This window comes from Schistocerca gregaria, chromosome 1 (assembly GCF_023897955.1).
Source record: "Schistocerca gregaria isolate iqSchGreg1 chromosome 1, iqSchGreg1.2, whole genome shotgun sequence".
NCBI lineage: Eukaryota > Metazoa > Arthropoda > Insecta > Orthoptera > Acrididae > Schistocerca > Schistocerca gregaria.
In genome coordinates, this window is record NC_064920.1 from 377,261,313 (window position 1) to 377,279,687 (window position 18,375).

Sequence of the window (18,375 nt, forward strand, 5' to 3'; positions counted from 1 at the left end):
CTCTCTTGTCTGCCTATTCATTATTCTTTTTATTTAAGAGGTCTGTTCAAGAAATTTCGGATCATTCGTAATTTCCCACCAATGGTTTATTGGAGCAAAATGCGGTTGGCATCCCTGCACACCCCTGTGTTTAATGTGTTTCATTGTTGAATATCTGTTATTTATTGTTCAGTGCTGTATTGAGTAGAACGTTGTGTCGCACAGTTGCCGAATTACGAGGTGACAGAGTTAATGGAGCAATGCGCCTGTGCATCTGCTTTAAATTTTGCGTGAAACTCAGGGAAACCTTTACAGAGTCACACCAAGTGATGCATGAAGCCTACGTGATGACTTAAGCCGTACTCGGTGTTACGAATGGTTCACAGAGTTTAAAAATGGTCGGACGGAAGAAGACTCTCGTTCAGGACACCCTTCGACGTGTATCGACGACACTCATGTCAGTAACGTCAACGAAATAGTGCGTGCCATTCGCATATTGACTGCCCAGGGACAGGGAACGTAACATTTCAGTTGGATCATGTAATGAAATCCTGACACATCATCTTGGAATGCAAGGTGTCGTAGCCAAGTTCGTCCCACTGCTAATGATTCAACATCAGAAAGATCTTCGCCTCGAAATCTGTGAGAAGATTTGGGTCGCGCAAATAAGAACGAGATGTTTGTTCCTTAAGAGAATCAAAACTGATGGTAAGACCCACTCTACAGTTATGTCGTATGACCTTCACAATGGGCCAGGATTCTTCAACGCCAAGAAAGCTCGTCACGTGACAAGCCATGGGGATAGTTTTCTTTGACTTTGATTAGTTTATCATGAATTCGTGCTACAGGGATAAACTGTTAATCGAAGGTACTATCGAGGCGTGTCGTCATGGCTGCGAGCAAATGTGAGAAGTAAATGAAATTGCAATGAAATGAATACCCCTAGCTGCATACAGGCTTTGATATAAGTCAATGGGGACAGATGAAAACGTGTGCCCCGACCGGAACTCGAACCCGGGATCTCCCGCTTACAAGGCAGACGCTCTATCCATCTGAGCCACCGAGGACACAGAGGATAGTGCGACTGCGGGGATTTATCTCTGGCACGCCTACCGCGATACCAATATTCCCAACTTGTTGTCCCTCACTATATTCAAAGTGCCCCTGCCATTATACTCATTACACGCGGCTTTTTGCCGATTCCCACAAGAGTTCGGGCACTGTTTGTGCATCTGCACAGAATAAGATGGTCAAATGGCCGGTGGGCCTTAACTATATGAAGATGGTATCTGTTTTTTTCGGATATGTCCGACAGAACAGATACCATCTAGAAGTAAATGGCCTGAAATGTGGCGAGACAATTCGTGGCTCTTGTATCACGATAACGCACCCACATATTCATCCCTGTTGGAGTGTGACTATTGCATAGAAAACGAAACCACTGTGCTGCCTCATCCTCTGTACTCTCCAGATCTGGTCCTTGGGGACGTTTTTTTTTTTTATTTCCAGACCGGAAAACCCCGTTGAAAGGGCGAAGATTTGCCACAATAGAAGAGATAAAAGAAAATTCGCAGACGGCGCATCCCGCAATCCAGTAAGAGGCGTACCAAGACTGCTTCCGGAAGTGGAAACGGCGTTGGGAGCGGTGTATAAATTGTGACGGAGAATATTTCGAAGATCATGCGCAATAAGTAGAAGGTAAGCGTAGAAGAATTTTGTGAACAAAGTTCCGGAATTTTTTGAACAGACCTCGTACTTAAACTTCGACCATTACAATATTTGTAATAGCACAAGTACATATTGTGTGTGTGTGTGTGTGTGTGTGTGTGTGTGTAGTGTAGTGTTATGTTTGTGCTGTATGATGATGAGAGAAGGGAGGTGGTGAAGCCCTGTGCCAGCGCATAGCCCACTTATCGTGAATAGTACCAAGAGGGCCGCCAAACTTAACCTCCACATCCGACGGACTGATCACCATCAACAGTGTCACATGCCCACGTTTCATAAGACACTGCGAAGAGGATTGGCATTTAAACCAGGGCACTGGTACGAAGTCTGGCGATCAAGAATTTTACACCACCGCCTCTCCTCCGCTTGCCGGCCAAATGCTGGCAATGAAAACTTTTTCCATCTCCAGGATGCGAACCGGATTACCCCCGATTGCGCGCCACCACACAAGCGTGTGTTAGCGATCTCGGCCACGGAAGCGAGTTTTCTGCGTATTGTGCTCCTTCTGGAAGTTTCCAGTGTGTACATCCGCAGTTGTTTCCCTAGCAGCAATAGATTTCTTCAATCGTAAAGTTATGGTTTTTGTCTGTTTCATCACGGTACCTTCAATGGTTATATCTTGACCCGTCTGAAACTAATCAACTGCCTTTCACTATCAGGTCATTCCAAGATTCTTCAGAGGCTTGATCGTTGCAAACAGTATATCATACTCAAACGAGAGAGAGAGATAATAAAATTAACATCAAACGCAAACTGAAATCATCTGCTTGACAGCTCCTTTCACTCCACAGTTGCTTGTTGATGTGGGCGTCAAGTCCAAAGACTGGTTTGATGCAGCCCCTCAACTTACAATTAGTCTAGCTTGTGGTGGTCACTTAATCTCTGCCAGATCTTGGTCTCCGTACACAGTTTTTACGAACCACACTCTCTCTCCTAAACTGACAATTCCTTGATGCCTCCTGATCTGTCATACCAATTTATCACGTCTTTTTGTCAAGTTATGCCACATATTTTTTCCCCAGTTCTATGCAGTACCTCCACGCTAATTATTGCTCTACCCAACTTATTTTGAATATTTTTCTTTAAAACTACATTTCAAACGCTTGCTATCCTCTTCTTGTCTGAACTGCTTATTGTCCACGTTTCATTTCCCTACAACGTTAAGCTACGGGCAAACACTTCCGCGAAAGGGTGCTTAACCCTTAAATTTATATTCGGTGTTAACATTCTCTTCCTCGGAAACGCTTCTCTTGTGGTCGCCATTCTGCGCTTTGTATCCTCTCCACTTCGGCCTTATTCGGTTATTTTGCGGTCTAAATAGTAAAACTCGTCGACTACTTGTAGCGTACCGTTTCCTAACCAAATTTAGTTTTAATATTAATCCTATTTCCTTTTTGCAGGATCCTGTCCACCCTGTTCAGCTGGTCTTCTAAGTTCTTCGCCTCTCTGACAGATTAACAGTGTCATCGACAAACTTCTAAGCCCTTCGCCGTCTCTGACAGAATTGCAGTGTCACCGGAAAATTTTAGAATTTTTATTTCTTCTCCCTGAACTTTAATTTCCTTTCCAAATTACGCTGCTTGTTCAGTGTGCAGATTAAATAACACCGGGAATTAGCTACAAGCCTGTCTCATTCCCTTTTCGCCTACTACTTCCCTTTCATGCACTTCGAGTCTTATAAATGTAGTCTGTCTCCTGTGCAAGTTTTAGATAACTTTTCGCTCCCTATATTTTATCCCTGGTTCTTTCAGAATTTTAAAGAGTGTATTCTGGTCAACATTGTGAAAAGCTTCCTTTAAGGCTTCATTTCAGACGATGGAAGTCTGACGCACATTTTTCAGATCACTCGTTTAGATATATAACATTCATATAATAAGTATTCATATAATCTCTAACATTCAACTTACAACCGGTCATACAGGGTAACAATTATTGAACTATTTGAAATAAAATGGTCATAACTTCTGAACGGTTTGCGTTAGAACGTTCAAACTGCACGGTTGGCCGCGGGGCATGATGGGAATCAGTATGGTTTTGTTTAGCGACGAAGCCCACTTTCATTTGGATGGGTTCGTAAATAAACACAATTGGCGCATTTGGGGGTCTGAGAATCCGCATTGCGCGATCGAGAAGTCTGTTCATTCACCCACAACAGGTGATTGTGTGGTGTGCAGTGTCCAGTCAAGGAATAATCGTCGCGATATTCCTTGATGGCACGGTGACTACCGAACGATACTTGAAGGTTTTGGAAGATGATTTCATCCCTATTATTCAAAGTGACCCTGATTTCGAGAAGATGTGGTTCATGCAAGACGGAGCTCGACAGCGTCGAAGCAGGAGAGTGTTCGATGTCCTGGAGGAGCACTTATATGGGGATCGCATTCTAGCTGTGGGGTATGCAGAGACCACTGGGATGGACCTCGATAGGCCGTCATATTCTCCACATGTGGCTCCTTTTCCTGGGGCTACATTAAAGACGAGGTGCATAGCAACAACCGTAAAACCATTCAGGAGGTCATCGACACCATCGATGTTCCGGCACTTTAGCATGACATGCAAAATTTCGCTATTCCTCTGCGCCACATCATCGACAATGATGGCAGGCATATCGAACATGTAATAACCTAAATCCGAATATCTGCAGTGACGTCTACATGATGAATAAAGTGTATGCACGCCCTAGTTTGTAACTAATTTACGTTTTTTTTTTTCATATAGTGAAGTAACTGCGACCCTGTATGAGCGGTGCTGTTCAGATGACCACGCGTTTCCGTCTTGACCAGAGTGAATGAACGAGTAAAACCAAAGGCGGCAATATTGTCATAGAGCTCTTAATTGTCGGACTAGAAAACAATCATTTTGTAATATAGCGTCGAAACTGAATAAAATGTTGAGACGTCGAGCTTTGGAAAGAATTCGTTTTGATCTTTTGTACCGGAAACGAATCTCATGAAATACAGAAAAATATAGGTAAGAAAAACATCGTTGCTAATAAGTACACTTTCGTTCATATAATACAATCTGCTTGTTCAAGCCTAAATCCATTAACAAAACAACTGGCAAATTTAGCCCGAACGTTATCCGTTGATAAAGTGGGTCGTCCATTCTGGGTAGCATTTATGCTTGTGAGGTTTACTTATAAGTTGTCCTCGTGTTTAAATCCATCTCTCATCCTTTACAATGTGTAATCCACACTTACATCTAATGGGCGATGTAGCATTCTCTACTTATTACACGCTTTACCAGAAGTATGCCTAATATTCCTACTTACTAAACTTAATTTATAGTCAAAAATCTTTGTTTTCGTAAGTCAGCTAATTTCGATCGTAAGGTATCATTAAATCTTTCACCAGGACAAATGCTTCACCTACAATCACGTAAGGAAGTGCCATGTCGTGTTTTACTGTTAAAAGTCTTTCTTTCAGTGCGTTTCTCATACGGAAGTGAATATTTTGAAAATTCCTGATTCTCTGTCTTTCCCGTAAGGGCGAATGTCTAACCAGATAAAGGGATGGTCAAAGTCGCATAGCGTCGCCAACAGCAATAGAGGAAACCATATTTATAAGTATAAGCGACTAGAAATACCTGAATTTTGTATTGTGATATGTTTACCAGTGAGGACTCCGATTCAATGAGCAAACATTACGCACTGTTACAATCCTTCAGATATTTCAGTCGATTTTCTTCATCTGGTGTTGCATAAAAATGTGTTTTAATTTCATCCAGATAACTTCGCATACTTGACGAATTATCCCACATACTGGGTGAGTTGCGTAAGGCGTAACACCTCCTTTTTTCCAGGGGCGATTGCACGTATCGGCATGCGGTTTTTGGCGAATCATAGCGGACTATGGGGTACATGCACAATAATCACAACGTTTATATTGACCAAGATAATGAGGCAAGTACATGTTTTTTTTAAATGGGACGCTATAGTTATTTTACCATCATTCGAACACTCTGGAAAAGACGCGTATAGTGATGTAACGCATGTTGCTATTGTGATTCAAACTTTGCTTAAAAGAGGGTGGATGAGGATTTACCTACGTAGCGTAGGCCGTGCCATGCTGCATAGAGCACGGCTACTCGCCCTGTGGGTCGCGCGAGGCGTGTTTACAGTCTGCAGCCGCTTCCGACCGCCTCGACCTTCAATCGTACAATATTACCCAGCGTCTTTTAAGCGAAGTTTGAATCACAATAGCAACATGCGTTACATCACTATACGCGTCTTTTCCAGAGCGTTCGAATGATGGTAAAAAAGGCACAGCGCCCCATTTAAAAAACATGTACTTGCCTCATTATCTCGGTCAATATGAACGTTGTGATTATTGTGCCTGTACCAAAGTATGTGCCCCATAGTCGGCTATGATTCGCCGAACACCGCTTGTCGATACGTGCAATCGGCAACGGAATAATGGGTGTGTTACGTCTTACGCGACTCACCCTGTATATTAGATCTTCCAATATCATACGAGTAGTGTAGCTACGCTACTGAACATTCGCTTGCAAAATATCTGAAACCGAAACAGCTGCGAGAGAGTAACTGCAGCGACCAACGCTAGCGGCTTGTCATCCGGACTCATTTGAACTCCGATCGCATGCATGAGTCAACGCGCATTGGATCTGAACTTAGACTGAGACTACAAATGATATAAACATAGGTTTGCCTTTCTTCGGTGTGTCTCCTAAGATTAGTCGAAGGTGTTTCTAAATACTGTGAGTGTGTTTTAGAGAGGGGAGACTGAGGGAGGGGGCGGAGGGAGGGAGAGAGAGAGAGAGAGAGAGAGAGAGAGAGAGAGAGAGAGAGATTGGGTGGCTGACGATGACAAAGGGAAAGACTGAACATACGCAACTGAAAAACACAGCTTAAGAAAATCATGTCAGCATTATACACGCCTGTCACTGAGAAAGTGTTCTGTGGTGTAAGTATAAAACAGACTGGTCCCACATCATATAGAGATAGCAGTTATGATCCACTGCAAATGAAAAACAACTAAAACAGTCAACTTTACTAATACTGTATGTCCACAGCTTTCCAGACAACCATAGCTCGCTGTCGCAAAGGCGTCAGTCATGAGTCATGTAACTAATAACGTGTGGAGCCTCTTTTTTCTACCATTAGGGCGATTAATTTTCACGAAAATATTTCTACTAATTTCCAACATACTCAAGAGGAATTTGTTTCTATTCATCCTCAAGCATAGTCAACACTTGTCACTGTGGTTTTGGAGGAAATGATCACTCATGAATCGACATTCCAGTCGAGGTAATACTAGCAAATGTGAGTCACTGCGCGCTTTCTGGCCCTACCCTTCTCTAGCTGCGCCTTCTGCATGCCAAATTTACATCGACGCCGACGCACCACGTTACCTATTCTACTCTTACACGCACAGCAGCAGCTGTGGTTCTGCCACAGATATCTGCTGAGTACAATTATAGCGTCACTGTTATGGAAGTCACAGTAGTGCTGTACCCACGTAATGAAAAGCAAGGCACCAGATGCAGGAATCCTGCACCGCCGTTCTAGGCTAGGTCCCAGTGAAGGAGGATTTGCCATTGCTTATCTCCGACCTGTTATGAAGTGCCGATGGAAAAATGTGAGTACCTGCACAGCGTAGTGCTAGATTTGTGCCGTTACGGATAAAGGGAGGGGAGAGGGTGAAACCTGGTGCCGGCAATTGGCCTACTCCTCTCGAGTAGCACCGAGGGTAAGGCCGAGCTTAACGTCTCCCTCTGACCGTCAACATTGTCACATGCCCTCACTTCATGAGACACTGTGGAGAGGTTTGGAATTTATTCCAGGACATTGGGGCAAAGACTGGCGATTAGGAACTTTACGCCTTTACCTCTCCTCCCCTTACGGGTCAATTACTGGCAATGAAAATTCGATCCACCGCTAGGATTCGAACTGGCCTATCTCTGAGTCGAGCACCACCGTGCAAGGGTGTATTTGCGATCTCACTTACGGAAGCAGGTGTCGCTAGTATGTGTACGGAAATTTTCCGTAGAATTCCTGTGATAATAACGTCCGCAAGTGTCAACTGACACACGTCTTCACTGGTCACTGATTTTTCTGTGACTTACGCTAATTTTTGAGAAGTAGTATCCTCACATTCTGTCAAAAGAAATGAAGGATACTCTCAGACTGATTGTCGATTTTGTCATTCTTTATGTAAAGACTAACTGAGAACCAGGCGTTGCCCAGACATGTATTTACTCCAGTCTTCTATTTGTCCATCTCCTCCTTCCTCCTCTCTCAGTCTATCTAATCCTTCACGCCCTCTCTCTCCATCTCCCTCTCTTCCCTTTCCCTGTTCATATCCTCTCATTTCCTTTCTCTACCGATCTCCTTCTCTCCCCTTACTCTGTCCATCTCCTCCTCTTCCCTTTCTCTGTCACATTTCCTCCTCCCTCTGTTCATCCCATCCTCCCCCTCTCTCTCTCCCTATCTCTTCCTCCCCCTGTCTCTATCCATCTCTTCCTCTTTCCACTCTCTCTTCTCACCCATGACTTTACCTGTGTACTCAAATGTCAAATACATTTCATGGGCCCTATATATTTAACAAATTTCAAACGTTTTTGTGCACATACCTGTAACGAATTTCGCCGTGCAGTTTCATTTTTACGCAGCTTAATGTTTATGACTTAGTACCTCCTGAAGCATGTGCCGTACAACAGGGTGTTTTTGTGGGAACGTACAGCGGTATATGTGGATACTGTCAGCGAAAAGTGTTCTGGTAGAGTGAGTAGCAAAGGAGTGATAAATTAAAACGTATTATATCACGCGGTAGTTTTTACGCATCTCAATATTTATGACGTCGTATCTCTTGAAGTATGTGTCGTACAATGATATATTTTTTTCGGTACATTTAGCAGCCTAGTAGATACTGCCTGCGAAATGTGTCGCGAGTAGAGTAAGTAGCAATGAAGTAATAAATTAAAACGTATTGCACGACGCTGCAGTTTTTCACGCATGTAAGTATTTATGACGTCATCTCTCCAGAACTATGTTTCATACAATGACATAATTTTGCTGGTACTTTCAGTGGCATATGTGAATACTGTCTGAAAAATGTGTCACGAAAGCAGTTAGTAGAATGAAAACGTCGTGCTTCATGCGGCAGTTTTACTGCATGAAATTCAGTAAGCGATAAACGTTTTTCCCTTCGTCATTATGAGGGGGCTGTCAGCGAGAAAAGATTTCCTAAACGTTTGAAAGTGTGTGTAATGTTTGTTGCAAGTCAGTAAGTGTTTTCATTCTCAAATATTACACTCATGCTCATAAATTAATAATAATACTGATACGTGGGCGGGATTTAATGATACATGGGCCGTTTGCGGGTTTAAATCAGCTCGGGGTACGGCCATGCGGTGCTTTTGACCTGCGGTTGTCGCACCGTGGCGCTGGCAGCAGTCCACATACGCAGAGGTGTGTTGGTGCATGTCAGAGTACGGTGCAGCGAGTAAGTGTGCAGACGTTTTCAGACGTGCTAGAAAACATATTGATGACGTTATGAGGGGTAGAATACTAGGGCGACTGGTGGCTGGTCAAACACAGCAGGTCGGAGCACGGCCCTCTGTGTGCCACAAAGTGTGATCTCAGGATTATGGCAACGGTTCCAGCAGACAGGAAATGTGTCCAGGCGCTACACTACGGTACGTCCACAGTTTACAACACCACAAGAAGACCGATATCTCACCATCAGTGCCCGCTGATGGCCACGGAGTACTGCAGGTAGCCTTGCTCGGGACCGTGTCGCAGCCACTGGAACAGTTGTCTCCAGACAAACAGTCTACAGGCGACTGAACAGACATGGTTTATTCGCCCGGAGACCTGCAAGGTGCATTCCACTGACCCCTGGTCACAGGAGAGCCCGTAAGGTCTAGTGTCAAGAACACAGTACATGGTCATTGGAACAGTGGTCGCAGGTTATGATCACGGACGAGTCCAGGTATAGTCTGAACAGTGATTCCCGTCGGGTTTTCATCTGGCGTGAACCAGGAACCAGATACCAGCCCTTTAATGTCCTTGAAAGGGACCTGTATGGAGGTCGTGGTTTGATGGTGTGGGGTGGGATTATGATTGGTGCACGTACACCCATGCATGTTTTGGACAGAGGAACTGTAACAGGTCAGGTGTATTGGGACGCCATTTTGCATCAGTACGTCCGCTTTTTCAGGGGTGCAATGGGTCCAACATTCCTCCTGATGGGTGATAACGCACGGCCCACCTAGTTGTGGCTCGCCTGTTCTCCAGACCTAAACCCCATCGAGCACGTCTGGGATGCTCTCAGTCGACGTATCGCTGCACCTCTTCAAACCCCGACGACACTTCGGGAACTCCGACAGGCCCTGGTGCTAGAATGGGAGGCTATACCCCAGTAGCTGCTCGACCACTTGATCCAGAGTATGCCAACCCGTTGTGTGGCCTGTGTATGTGTGCATGGTGATCATATCCCATATTGATGTCGGGGTACATGCGCAGGAAACTGTTGCGTTTTGTAGCATATGTGTTTCGGGACGGCTTTCTCAACTTATCACCAATACCGTGGACTTACAGATCTATGTCGTGTATGTTTCCTATATGCGTATGTTATTAGCGCCTGTTTTGTGTAGTGCCACGTTGTGTGGCACCACATTCTGCAATTATCCTTAATTTATGAGCATGAGTGTAGATGACTGAAGCATGGGTATTGGCGTGTCCTGGGCCACACTGTTTTTTCATCATTGCTCTCACCCCTTTGACACGTAGGTGGTTCTCACCACCACAGTAATGGTTTCCAGACAGCAAGTGATGTGTGTATCAAGTTTGGTTGAAACTGGTCCAGTGGTCTAAGAGGAGATGTAGAACATACATACAGACATACATACACGTTTGTATTAGTTTCTATATCATGTATGGATAGGTACTGATTTGGATTATTAACTACGATACTGAATGGTCGCTAACAGTTGTAGGCAACCAGCAGCCCACTTGTCTTATGTAGCCGACGATACCATTTGCTGATTTGGTCATGGTATACAGAACAAAATTACCTGACTTCCAAGGGCATAATATGAAGAATTTTTTCCAGGGAAGGGAAAAGGAGGTGGAGAGGGGGGGGGGGGGGCACGACTCTAAAATTGCCATTTTTTATATTAAATGAGTTGGTAAGTTGTGAGACCTGTTAAAAACTGACAATTTCTGAAGAACAACTGCAAATTGCTACGTATAACTTACAGTTGCTGCGGAGCAACCGACCAGTGCTAGTAAAAGGAAATGTGGACGTCCATGAACGTTCTGTACGCATTCGACAATTCATGCAGTGCTGTGTTTGACGAAGTTTATTGTGGAACTGATTAGTGCGACATTCCTTGTGGTACGGCAACATATCTGCAAGACATCATTTGATTGCTTCCGATCATGGACAAGCAGTTGAACGACTCGAAGCCAGTCGATGTGTCACTACAGTGGCCGGCCACAGTAATGGGTGCGTCCAAAAGCGTCGTCTCGCGGTTAAAAAGGGCCGCTGAAGGTGGAAATGCTTTGAGAAAGCATTCCGATGGTCGCAGACGGACAAGAGGATCGATAAGTAGCCCTAGACATCGCACTCCTAGGCAGATCCATGCAGACCTTCCAAGCACTAACAGTACCCGTCTTTGCCAGAACCATTACGCTGACACTAAATCAGGCTGATTTGTATGCCCAGAACCCTGTGAAATGCATCCCACTTCAACGACGACATCGCTGAGAAAGAGTTCATTGGCACAGGGAGCATGTTTCTTAGGGTCAGCAACAGTGTCCCAAAGTGATGTTTTCTGACGAATCCTGCTTAACTATGGCTAGTGATTCTCTCTAACAATTAGACTGGAGAGAGAGAGAGAGGAACTTATTATACACCACAGAATGTTTGTGAGCGTCATCGATATAACCTAGGCAGTATGATGTGAGCAGGCATTATACACTACGGCCGAACTCCGTTGCACATCTTTGGGCGAGGTACTGTTACAGCTCAGCGGCATTGCTGATAGATTAATCTGCATCATGTCCGTAGGTCCCGACCTTCCGCTTATGGACGACTATGCTCGCCCACCAATGACCACAGTGTTGTTGGACATACCAGAAAGTGAAGATACTGAATGTATGGAATGGCCTACATACTCACTGCACCTAAACCCTACAGAGCATGCCTGATATGCTCTTGGCAGACGTGTTTCTCCACTAACACCCCCTACCCAAACCATGCAGAAAGCCTCCTTGGGAGACGAGTTGGGCAATAGCCCCCAAGGACTCCTCAACAATTTGGTAGTTATGTTGAAAGTCTGACCTGTATCAAATCTGAACGTTATTTATGTCTGTTATCATGCTTTCCCATGTGGTGAAATCTCTACCATTTTCCGTTATAAACATATGAGTCCATCTCTGTTATATATGTACTGTGTTTCATGTCATCCATCAGATGATGATTATTCCTGTACAATAATGCCTCTGTTTCTTAGCAATTGCCAGGCAGTACATATCTCAGAGGACTGATGATTGTCCATTCAATATGTGATCGAAAACTCTGCACTCCAGATCCCAGAGGCAGGAGGTAGCAAGTGCTCCTGCCCCCTCCCCCCCCCCCCCCCCCCCCACCACCACCCTTGTAGACGTTTATGCTGACTTCCACATGCTTTTCGTACAAGCATATACACTGATGAGACAGAATGTTATGAACTCTGCACACAGCGAAACTGAACGACGCCTGGTGGCGTCGTGATGACGTGGTGCTTTGAGGAAAATCTGTAAACGGAACAGAGACGAATGAGGAATAATTCTAGTAACGATACAGACTGCATAAATCACTTTGAGAAAGGGCACGTTGTTACAGCCCGACGCCTGGGAACCATCATTTCGGAAAAGGCGATGCTGATCGGCTGTTCGCATTCTACTGTTTTCAGCATCTGTGAAAACTGGTTGAAGGATGGCGAAACCATGAGTAGACGACAAGATGCTGGACGTTCACACCATAATACAGACCACAGAGGTCGAAGGCCTGTCTGATCTGTAAAACAGGATAGGTGGGGATCTGCGGTAGATACAATGCTGATGCAGGCATAAATGTTTCGGAAGACAGCGTTCAACGCATATTTTTGAACAAGTAGTCCCCCAACATGTTGACCCAGAGACATCGTCAGTTGGGATTTCAGTGGGCACGGAAAATGACTGGGCCGTGGATCAATGGAAAACACATCGCTTGGATAGTTAATCGCGTTTCTCGGTGCACCAGGTCGAAGATAGTGTGCGGATATGGCGTCATGCAAGCGAACAGCTGTTCGATATGTAAAACGAGTCATGGACGCAGGCTAGTGGGGCAGTATGATGCTGTAGAGGACGTTCACCTGGTCTTCCGTGGGACTGAAAGCACCGTGACAGCTGTGAACTACGTGAATATTACACCACTGGCCATTAAAATTGCTACACCACGAAGATGACGTGCTACAGACGCGAAATTTAACGGACAGGAAGAAGCCGCTGTGATACGCAAATGATTAGCTTTTCAGACCACTCACACAAGGTTGGCGCCGGTGGCGACACCTACAACGTGTTGACGTGAGGAAAGTTTCCAACCGATTTCTCATACACAAACAGCAGTTGACCGGTGTTGCCTGGTAAAACGTTGTTGTGATGCCTCGTGTAAGGAGGAGAAAAGCGTACCATCACGTTTCCGACCTTGATAAAGGTCGGATCGTAGCCTATCGCGATTGCGGTTTAGCGTATCGCGACATTGCTGCTCGCGTTGGTCGAGATCGATGACTGTAGCAGAATATGGTAACGGTGGGTTCAGGGGGGTCATAAGGAACGCCGTGTTGGATCCCAACGGCCTCGTATCACTAGCAGTCGAGATGACAGGCATCTTATCCGCATGGCTGTAAAGGATCGTGCAGCCATGTCTCGATCCCTGAGTCAGCAGATGGGGACGTTTGCAAGACAACAACCATCTGAACGAACAGTTCGACGACGTTTGCAGCAGCACGGACTATCAGCTCGAAGACCACGTTTGCCGTTACCCTTGACGCTGCATCACAAACAGGAGGGCCTGCGATGGTGTCCTCAACGACGAACCTGGGAGCACGAATTGCAAAAAGTCATTTTTTCGGATGAATCCAGGTTCTGTTTACAGCATCATGATGGTCGCAACCGTGTTTAGCGACAACGCGGTGAACGCACATTGGAAGCGTGTATTCGTCATCGTCATACTGGCGTATCACCCGGGGCGATGGTATGGGGTGCCATTGGTTACACGTCTCCGTCACCTCTTGTTCGCACTGACAGAACAGTGGACGTTACATTTCAGATGTGTTACGACCCGTGGCTCTACCCTTCATTTGATCCCTGAAAACTCTACATTTCAGCAGGATAATGCACGACCGCATGTTGCAGGTCCTGTACGGGCCTTTCTGGACACAGAAAATCTTCGACTGCTGCCCTGACCAGCACATTCTCCAGATCTCTCACCAATTGAAAACATCTGGTCAATGGTGGCCGAGCAACTGGCTCGCCACAATACGCCAGTCACTAGACAGTCCCACAGTAATAATTATCAAAATACCGTAATATTATACGCAAGTGAGGTTGGAGACGTTATTACAGCCAGAGGTGGTTGTTCTGGGTACTGATTAAAAACTGCGTGAAAATGTAATCACATGTCAGTTCTAGTATAATATATTTGTCCAATGAATACCCGTTTATCATCTGCATTTCTTCTTGGTGTAGCAATTTTAATGGCCAGTAGTGTATTACAGATTCTGTTTTTTTCGATGGCGATGGCATCGTCCAGCAGGATAACTGTCCGTGTCACAAGCTCAGAATCGGGCTACAATGGTTTTAAGAGTTTGATAGTGATCTCATATTATATGAATCTGAAGGAACACGTCTAAGATGCTATCAGGCACCAGCTTCGCGCCCATAAAGCATCGGTCCGTGACCGTCTCCAACCTCAGTTGCGTATAATATTACGGTATTTTGATAATTATTACTGTGGGACTGTCTAATTGTAACTTAGTAAAACACCGTTTTTGTGCCGTGCGCGTTTCACCTTTATTCTTTGCAAGGCATCTTCAATGACCTGCAACATATACATATTTTAGTTTATACTTTTTAGTTTGCATTTAGGACGTTACAGACGTTGTATTATAGGTTACAAACAGTTCTGGCACTTTTTGTTTTTATGTGATGTAACAATAATAATTTAAAGTTCTACTCACAGATTTCGTAGTTGTTGATTTACAAAGTACATGCTTGTTCTTGTTCCTTTGTTACAGTAGTCCTTCCGTTAACTGCCTTTTGAAATTTGTTGTTTACGCTTCAGAGCATTGGGAATAGAACACACGTTTTGATGGATTTTTTTTATGATCCTGCCAACTGTTGAATGTTATTGTCAGCTACTGGATGTGTTTTGTGGTATCTGAGCTGTTTGTGTTTGTATGTGTGTGTGTGTGTATGTGTGTGTGTGTGTGTGTGTATTTAATAAAACACAATTTTTGGGCCATGCGCGTTTTGCCTTTATTCTTTGTGAGGCATCTTAGTGGCCTGGAATATACATATGTATGTGTACATTTTTATATATGTATGTGTGTGTGACATGCACATACATAAACACACAGACAAACAGTTCACAGACAGAATGAGATTTTCACTCTGCAGCGGAGTGCCAGGAAGTTTCAGTTCACAGACACCACAAAAACACATTCAGTAGTTCGCAATAATAGTCAATATTTGGCAATATCATCCATAACATGATATCAAAACATCTGTCCAATTCCTAATTTTGTGAAGCGCAGAAAACGAAATTTCAAATGGTAAATGTCAGAAAAAGCTATTGCAAACGAACAAGAACACAGCACGTAGATTAATATCCACAAATCTGTGAGTAGAACTTCAAATTATTATTACGTCATAGAAGCAGTAAGTGCCAGCGCTTTTTACAACTATAATACAACGTCCTAAATGCAAACTAAAAAGTGTCAACAAAAATATGTACATATTCCAGGCCACTGAAGAAGCCTTACAAAGAATAAAAGCGAAAGGTGTGCCACAAAAAATGTTTTTTATTCAGCTGTAATCAGATGGTCTCAAAGTAGTAAGTATCAACATATCATAATCGGCCCGTAATAGACGCTAACTGCGAATTGTACCAGAATGCAGAGCCTCCCTCAATCTTATGCGAGAACGCAAACCTTATGTGGAAATTGTTGTTATATCTCATGACGTTAATTATAAATATCACAATTCTTTTGCAACTGGCTTGTCATTATAATGCATAATTGTCACTTAAGAACAATAGTACTCCTGCCAGAACACTAAGGTTCTTCAAGAAGACTCAAAAAACGTTCTGTTATGGACTTCATTCAAAATTTTTACAGTTCATTTTTGCAGACTAAATACTTTATGTTGTTTTTTGCATTGCTTTCACTATCCTATAAGGTAACATTGAGTAAAAACGTATATAATACTGTAATACTTTTGTTTCGGGATGTCTTAAGTGGGAGAAGCAAATGTTTCCGTTGGCTTATGAACTTTACTGTGTGAGATAAATGGTTGAAAAGAAATTTTAAACATAAGTTTCATTTCATGTGAAACTATTGGCGATGTTTCTGGGGCACGTTAATATTATTTATATAAGTGGTTATTGACATTTATTTATATAATAAACCAGTTATTACAAAATTTCCAGGCATCTGCAGTTATGTCAATGTTCACGCATCACTGTCAACATGATCTAGTGTTTGCATCCCTTATATACTCTTATTTCTCTGTGTGCAGTTACTTTTACACGCTTCCAAGTGCCAAATGTGGCCGTGGTGGTCTAGCGGGTAGTGAAAAACATTAAGATGAAAGACGCATAACAGGAAAAAGGAGCGTAAACAAAGAGGTATTACATGAATATCCTAATAGTGCAGTTTCATCAAGGAGATTCAAGGAAAATTACTTAGCTGTAGATGATTAGGACATCCCAAGCAACAACAACTTTTTAATTTCCTTTACAACAAACAAAGCTCCTCTGGATAAGTATGCCGTAGCAGTTAATAGAAACGGACAGTTGCAGCAGAAAAGTGCCTCAGCATTCACACAGTAGGAACAATATAATTCAGTGAGAAAACTGGAGTAGCTTAGGACTGGAAGAATAAGATTTAAAAAAAAACAAAAAAACGGATAAAGCACTAGACTCTGGCTCTGGAGGCCCCTAGTTCAATCCTGGATCAGGGTGGGAATTTTTCTTGTTTCAGTCCCTCCAAGGCAGCTGCAGGCCAACTTCGCCTGCTGTCCAATGAGACGCAGGGTTCTTAACGCGGGGTAAAAGGCGACCGGCCGATGAAGCATTGTGCTTGCAGTCTCATTGTGCTTACAGTCTTGCTAATATCCCGTTCACGGGCTTTCGCCACAGACTTTGCTAAACCAAGTGTCAAATGGTATGGTGCGATTCTAGCTCGCAACAGTATCATGTAAAAAGGTGAAGGATCGAACTGTGACAGTATTCTTGGACTGTCACATTTTTTCAAAGATTTCACCCGAATGTTGGCATTCTACCAGTACGTAATAGAAGTCATTGCAGTCCTTATTTGCTTCAGCCAAGGAATAGAGGCTATTGTTAAGTGTTTGTACGACTTGATATGCCACCACACCCAACGCTTGTCTATTGCACTTTTTTTTACGTTTGCCATATTCGTTCCGCTTTTCCCAGTAAAAGTAGCTTTTGATTCAAAATGTCAGAAAATGGCATATCGTTTTATCCATGAGATTACTCGTTTCATCTTTTCTTCACGTTTTGGGTGATTTAAATATTTTTATAGTGGATTTCTCTCTACTAACATTACGCCTTTCAGACCAAATAGCAATGCAACGTTCACTCGCAATTTAGACTCACTCACCGGTCATACCGGACTCGAGAGACCATTACCGCAGCAACGTATTTTCGCCATCTGTCACTGTCTTGGGCTATTTCCTTCCATTCACCTTCAATACCTAGGCTCCTCAAATCAGCCTTCACATTGTCCTCCGATCTACGCCTCGGTCTCCCCACAGAACGTTTCCCCTTTAAGTACCCTACCAGTACTCTGCACGCTGCCCTGCCCTCATCCATTCGAGCTACGTGAACCGCCCATCGCAGCCTACGTGATTTAATAATACTGATTATGTCAGAGCTTGAACAGAGTTCGTGAACCTCTTCGTTATGCAGTTTTTGCCACTCTCCGCTAATGTCATCCCTTTTTGCTCCGAAAATTTTCCTCAAAATTTTGTTTTCAGATACTCTAAACGGCTTTTCATTTTGCACAATGAGAGACGAAGTCTCACACCCATACAGCATAACTGGCAGAATAACAGTTTTGTATATTCTAATCTTTAAATTCCTAGACAATATCCATGATGAAAGTAATCTATTCAGTGAGAAGTAGCACGCATTTCCCGCTCGTAATCTCTTCTTCAGTTCGGATTCATCTCATTTCTCGAAGTGATGTCCACGCTTGGATACTTAAATGTGTTCACTTTTTCAAACTGCATGTCTCCAACTCTTAACATTTCCTGATCTACTGCTGTTGGCATTCTAGTAGTAAAAGGATATTTAGTTTTGTCTTCACTTATCCTTAGACCTACATCTTCACTAGCCTTGATTAACGCATTCGCATTTGCTGTTACAGATTCGTTCCTAT

At 43.7% G+C, this 18,375-nt stretch overlaps 1 protein-coding gene and 1 non-coding gene across 9 annotated transcripts in view; both read right to left on the minus strand.

Moving 5' to 3' along the window:
• The window catches only part of LOC126347783 (luciferin 4-monooxygenase), a 227,067-nt gene that overhangs the window by 194,225 nt on the left and 14,467 nt on the right, over positions 1-18,375 (minus strand). The window lies entirely within an intron of this gene.
• Trnat-ugu (transfer RNA threonine (anticodon UGU)) lies at positions 973-1,046 on the minus strand. The gene has a single exon. It is a non-coding gene; the product is annotated as a tRNA-Thr (tRNA).